The sequence below is a fragment of the Nannospalax galili genome, unplaced genomic scaffold (assembly GCF_000622305.1).
Source record: "Nannospalax galili isolate Female #2095 unplaced genomic scaffold, S.galili_v1.0 scaffold762, whole genome shotgun sequence".
In the NCBI taxonomy this organism is placed as follows: Eukaryota; Metazoa; Chordata; class Mammalia; order Rodentia; family Spalacidae; genus Nannospalax; species Nannospalax galili.
Window position 1 is genome coordinate 3474747 of NW_008350126.1, and position 7389 is coordinate 3482135.

A 7389-nucleotide genomic window follows, 5' to 3' on the forward strand; every position below is an offset into this window, starting at 1 on the left:
CCAAATGGAACTCTGCCCAAAACCTGCAGTACTGTGTTTGTGATGAAATGTAATGAAGAACAGCAGCCAGGTGTAGTGGTGCACACCTTTAATCCCAGCACTCAGAAGGCAGAGGCAAGCAGATCTCTATGAGATCAAGGCCAGCCTGGTCTTCATAGTGAGTCCCAGGCCAGCTGGGGCTACGGGGAGACCCAGTCTAAAGAGGAGAAAACAAACAAATAAAAAACAAAACCAGGGACTGGAGAGATGACTCTGTGGTTAAGAGCACTGGCTGCTCTTCCAGAGGACCCAGGTTTGGTTCCCAGCACCCAAGTGGCTGCCAACAACCATTCAAAACTCCAGTTTCAGGAGATTCCATAGCCTTCTGGTCTATACAGGCATTATATGCATGTGGTACACTTACAGACATGCAGGCAAAGCAATCATACACATAAAACAAAAATAAATAAATAAATCAAAAAATTTTTGAAAACCACAGATCACATTATTATGTGTCTTTACGGGAACTCAAAGTATATATTAAATACATACAGTTCTATTGAACACTAAGATGAGAGCCCTACACCGCGTTTTTGCAACATGATTGAGGAGGTGATGGGTGACTGGGAAGCCTGGGACAGCAGATCTAGAAGATTCTTCAAAAGAAATATTCTGCTGTGCAGAAGAGAGGTGCTATTCTTGGGGTTAAGTATGCATACTTAGGGGACCAAAGGGGCACCCCTCTCCCACAGAGTTCCCCAAAGCTGTGGATAGTACCCAACCTGAGATCTTATCTATAACTTTTGCAGTTTGAGGTATAGCAAAATGAACACAAATTTCTTTTGCTCACAATTTCACAGCTAGTTGCTCTTGCCATAGGTCTTAGCAATCTCAGTATTTCCATTTTTCTCCTTCATTAAAAGAATGTTTAAGCTGGTCAAGGTGGTGCACGCCTTTAATGCCATTACTCAGGAGGCAGAGGCAGGTGGATCTCTGTGAGGTCCAGGCCAGCCTGGTCTATATAGCAAGTTCCAGGCTAGCAGGGGCTACAGGAGACCCCGCCTCAAAAAACAAACAAACAAAAGCAAAACGGTCTGGAGAGATGGCTCCGGTTAAGAGCACTAGATGTTCTTGCAGAGGACCCAAGTTTGAATCCCAGCACCCACATGGCAGCAAACAACTGTCCCTAACTTCACTTCCAGGTGATCCTGGCACCCTCTTCTGTCCTCCAAGGGTACTGCATGACACAGGTGCAATAACATATGTGCAGGCACACTAATACACATAAAATAAAAATTAAAGCTGGGTGTGGTAGCACATGCCTTTGATCTCAGCACTCAGGAGGCAGAGGCAGGCAGATCTCTGTGGGTTCAAGGTCAGCCTGGTCTACCGAGCAAGTTCCAAGCCAGCTGGGGCTACAGGGAGACCCTGTCTCAAAGGGACCAAAAATTTTTTTATTAAAAAAAAAGTAATTAATTAATTAAAAACAAAAACAAGCAAATAAAAAGAATGTTTACATTTATATTTAAAAGAAGTTCTATATTACTATTGTGCATGTGTGAATTGGAGACATCATTACTCTGGAGTTATGTGGCTGTTACTGAGTAAAACAAGGGTTTCTTTTTTAAATAGTTTGTATATTATTTTATGTGTATGAGTGTATTACCTGTATGTATGCCATGCAATGCCTGAGGAGGTCAGAAGAGGGCATCAGATCCCCTAGAACTGGAGTTATGGATGGTTGTGAGCCACCATGTAGAAGCTGGGACTCAAACCCAGGTCCTCTGCAAGAGTACCCAGTGCTCTTAACCACTGAGCCATCTCTTCAGCCCCCAAGGGTTTCTAAAATACAAGCATACTATACGGTAACAGTTGGTCTGAGGCTGAGGCAGCTACTAAATGACTCACAGGTAAGTAGCATGTACTACACAGACATGCTGAACAAAAAGTTGGTTCTCATCAGAGGATGGATGGGATGGGCTGTGGTGACATGCCACTTGAATTGTTGTTATTTCTAAAATTTTCCATTTAATGTTTTCAGACCAATATTGAGACCTTAGAAAGAGAATCTGTGGTAAAAGGCTAATGTAGGGCTGGAGAGATAGATCAGTGGGTAGAGGTATTTTCTACGAAGCCTGAGGACCTGAGTTCAATCGATAGAAGTCACATGGTAGACTCTGGCCTCCACATGTGTGAAGTGGCATACACACACATACACATACACACAGAGGGAGAGGGAGAGGGAGAGGGAGAGGGAGAGAGAGAGAGAGAGAGAGAGAGAGAGAGAGAGAGAGAATTAGCAGTGTCAGAAGGAAGAAAATTGAGCATGCTGACTCCTGCTAGCAATGCCAGCCACCTTTTGGTGTAGACCACACAGTAATGCCTTGTATATAATAAGACTGGCTGCAGTTCTGTGAAATCTGTGCCTTGATGCAGTTCTACCCCCGGTGTAAATGCTGTCTCTCATTGGCATCAGGGAAAGCAAAGTTGTGAGACACTCATTCACCCCATGTCAGCTGTGTTCTGAGGAGTGCTGCAGGCCAGGAGGTGTCTGGCCTCTGGGAGACAGAGGGAGTCTGAGGTGGGCCTCAGGGCTTGCCTTGTGATCACTACACCCCCCTTTTCCTATTACCAGGCTCCCGCCTGGCCAATTTTCTCACCTGCTCCCACCTGCTCTGTAGATGCTCTGTATTACCTCACATCCTGGGTGCCCCTTGCACCCAGCTTGCTGCCTGGCCTCAGTCATGTGCTACCTAATCCCAGTTATCTTTTCTCCAGATAAAAGATAAAGTGGAGAGCTGGGCGGGCGTAGTGGCACAGGCTTTAATCCCAGCACTCGGGAGGCAGAGGCAGGCGGATCTCTCTGAGTTCAATGCCAGCCTGGTCTACATAGTGAGTTCCAGGACAGCTGGGGCTACAGGGAGACCCTGCCTCAAAAAGACCAGTCAGCTTAGCCAAAAAAAAATAAAAAAAATAAAAATAAAAAAAAAAAAATAAGGTGGAGAAACATTCCAATAACCTTCTAAAAATTAATTACAATTCAAAATGCAAAAAAAATAACCCAACGTTTTTTCCTTTTTGGAGCAGGTCTCATGTAGCCGAGGCTGCTCCCCAAACTCACTCTGTAGCTGTAGCTGAGGATAACTTTCAACTTCTGATTCTCCTGCCTCCACCTCCCAAGTGTTGGGATTACATGGAAACATCACTATACCCAGTTTCATGTGGTGCTGTGAATGGAACCCAGAGCTTCATACATGCTAGGCAAGCACTCTACCTGCTGAGCTACAGCCTAAGCCAAGAGCTAAACCTTTTTTTATATATTTTATTTATTATTTTTATTTTACGTGTATGCATGTATTGCCTGCATGTAGGTAAGTGCACCCATACCGTGCAATGCCCAAGAAGAGGCTGTTGGATCCCCTGGGACTGGAGTTATGGACAGTTGTTAGCTGTCATACGGGTGCTGGGATTCGAAACCCAGGGTCTTCTGCAAGAACAATCAGTGTTCTTAACCGCTGAGCCATCTCTCCAGCCCAAGAGCTAAATCTTTAAGATAACCATTTTATAGATAATATCCATTCTGTTCTGTTGGTGTTGGTAATCTTTCCTTCTAAAAATTGTCTCTTAAACTAAAGTAACATGACCAGGCTCTAGAAAATAAAAGTGTCTTGGTAATTTAGATCAGAGATTTTCAGTTTTTATTTATTTGCTGATCGTAGCTATAAAGAAAGAAGAAAAAATACCTACCTAAGTACCCATTGCCTATTATTTTTCTTCCTACCTATCATCCCCCTATTCATCAATGTAGCTATTATCTATGTGTATGTGCAATATGAAAGAGAAAATGCAGGTACCAATGTCAGCTAGCACAGTAAATACGAAACTAGGTGACCTTGAGTGCTGTTCCTCATGCCTGCATCTCTGGGGTGCTGGGATTGCAGGCATGTTCTACCGTACTTGGTTTAGTCAGTGCTGGGGATGGGACCCAGGGCTTTGTGCATGCTAGGTCAGCACCTCTGACTAAGGTACATTTCCAGTCCTCTATCTTTGCTTTTTCTAAGATATATGTTAGTATCTCAGTCATAAGCAGTTAGATGTTTCTGAATTTCAAAGATAAACATGCTTCTCTAGTTCTTCCCCTCTTCTAGCAGAGCCTCACTGCAGTTTTATAGTTTTGAACCCTCTGATTCCTGTACTGTTCTTTGGAAGTAAGGTCATTTTAGCTTCAGAAGGTACCTGAGTCTCGTCTGTTATCTACAGATGGGTGGGAAAGTCACAGGCCCAATTGGGTTTCCTTCCCCTACTAGTGAAGTGATACACTGGGAAACTATGTCAGATTGAGTAGGGACACAGCAGGAATTGGGCTTATTCAAGTTACTAGATGGCTTCTCATAGCATATAAGGCCAAAGAATGTAAGACCTCCTTGAGGAGTTAGAAATCCCTTCAAGGATGTTAAGTCAAATTTGGGAAAAGTAATCACCTATTAATTTCTCCCTGAGAAAAAATCTCTGTATTGACTTCAGGGCTCCAGCTGATCTCTGAGGATAGAATGTCTTTCATTACAGCTAACCCAGACTAATTCCAGTTTGCAATTTTCCCCCGTGGGTTCCAACAGCCTTCACAATATTTGTAAGATCCAAAAATTGCCAGCTGGGCATGGTGGCACACGCCTTTAATGTCAGCACTCGGGAGGCAGAGGCAGGGGGATCTCTGTGAGTTCAAGACCAGCTTGATCTACATAGTGAATTCCAGGTCAGCAGGGGCTACAGGGAGACACTGTCTCAAAAAGAGGATCCTAAAATTGCCATCTTCTTTTTCTGTCTCTATCTTAGACTTCTGATATAATAAAAGTATTAGTTCATTTAAGTAGTACTTTTTTCAGAGGCATGGTCTCATGTAACTTGACCGGCCTCCAACTCACTATGTAGCCAAAGTTGACCATGAACTTCTTTCTTTTTAAAGATTTTTTAATATTATGTGTCTGGGAGGGGGGTTATGTATACAAGTGTGCAAATGCCCAGGGAGGCCAAAAGAGTGGATCAAAACCCCTAGAGTTGGAGTTACAGGTGGTTATAAAACTCTGGACCTGGATGCTGGAAACCAAACTTGGATCTTCTGCAAGAGCAGTACCTGCTCTCAATTCCTGAGCCAGCTCTCCAGCCCTGTATTATTCAGGGTTCTGTAGAGGAATAGATGATTAGATAATAGATAGATAGATAGATAGATAGATAGATAGATAGATAGATAGATAGATAGGTAGATAGATAGATAGAGACAGAGAGACAGATAGATAATAGATTAGATGTATTAGATTTATTAGACTGACTTACAGGATAGAGTCCAAGTAGTCCAACAGTGGCTATCTCACACTGGCGAGACAGAGAATCTGGTTGCTGGATGTCTCAGCAGTCCCAAACTGGCACTGAAGTCCTGGAGGATTTCTGGAGAATTGCTGGTCTTCAGACTACATTGGGACATGAAAAAGTTGGTTTTAATATCAGTAAAGAGTGCCACAGAACAGGATAGGTAAACTCCAGTGAGAGAGAAGGAAAGCACGCAAAAAGCAAAAGCTCCCTCTGCCACGTCCTTTTATTTGGATTGTCGTCAGAAGGTGCTGCCCACATTTAGGGTGGGTCTTTTGATTTCAAGTAATTTATCAAGAAAGTCCCTCATGTTTTAGTTAATTCCAAATCAGTCAAGTTGACAACCAAGTTCAGCCATCACAAGTCCCCACTTTAAACTTCTGATCTTCCTGTCTCCACCTCCCGAGGTTCGGGGATTCAGGCATGTGCTACTACACCTGGCTTTCTGTAGTACTAAGGACGGAACGCAGGACTTCATGCATACTAGGCAAGTACTCTACCAACTGAGCTACATCCCCAGGCCTAAGTCGTTCATTTCTAAACTTTAGTTCCTTGTATGAATCTTCACAAATGAATCCTTATTAAGATGTGAAGGAAAGTACATTCATTTGTTGTTACAGTTCTGTAAAGTGAGAGCAGCCCATGTGCTTTGAATTGTTAATAGTAACAGACCCATAAGGAGTATCTGGCTGGCTGTTAATTTCTAATAGACCATTCAACAGCAATCTGTTCCCCACATAGAGGACTCAAACCAGTCTTCACGTCTCCAGAAAAGATGGCACCAAACCAATTACTGCTGGCTGGCTCACGTTATTTTAAACTTTATTTATTTATTTATTTATTTATTTATTTATTTATTTATTTATTTATTTGCTGTAGCTATAGTCTGGTATTGAAGCATATGGCTTACTTAAGAGTAACTTACTAAAATTCCATCTCTACACTAAGACTAAAATATGAAAGCAGGAAGGGCCATACATAGTAAATTCAGAGAATGTGTATTTTGTGAAGCTTTGAAGTGTTTTTTAATTATTTATTTAATAACCACATTGATTAGAAGAAGCATTTCATTACAGCTTTAACATATTCAATAACAATTTCCAGAGCAAAGATACATCTCTTTCACTAAGTGGCTGTAATTTTTAGGTTCACAGTTGAATTAATACAGTTATGCAATATTGAACTCAGTATAAATCCTATAAGACATAAAAATTGAATGAGGTTTTAACCTTTAAAAATTATCTCCATTTCATTTTAAAATATACTGTTTTCTACAGAAAGACTCATTTTTCAATTTTTAATATTTTTAAAATTTTAATTATTATTTTTATTTTATGTGTATGTAATGTATTGCCTTCATGTAGGTAAGTGCACCCGTGTTGTGCAATGACCGCCGAGGTGAGAAAAGGCTGTCAGATGCCCTGGGATTGGAGTTATGGACAGTTGTTAGCTGCCATGTGGCTGCTGGGATTCGAACCTGGGTCTTCTGCAAGAACAACCAGTGTTCTTAACCACTGAGCCATCTCTCCAGCCCAAAAGACTCATTTTTAATGCTACTAACACTTAGATGTTTGCACATGCATCACTAATCTCTATGTATCTGATTATTACTAGTCACAGTCACTAGCTTTGAAGGGTTTTTGCCTGGTAAGAAATTCCTGAAATGAGTTGGTCAGAGGACCGGGAGGTCAAGGTAAAGTCATCTTCCACAACCATCTAGACTTGCATCTGCAGAGCACTTCATTAGGGAGTAATGTGATCCAAGTTACTCACACCCAACCGTGCACAAGCCTGCTGGATCTAATACCTTTCTCCCTCCCAGTTCCCTCCTCTCCTCTTCCCTTTCATTTCATTGACTAAAGATGGTAAAAAGAGGCCAGGGAGATCACTTGTTATGAGATGCTGGTTGAATTACTTACTCTATCTCTATCTGTGCTTCAGTTTCCTTGTTTGCAAAAAAGAATCTCTGATTTACCTCATTGCTCTTGGTAATCCTGAGGGTAAAAAGCAAAGAATCATTGGACAACTTTTAGAAGTTGAAATACA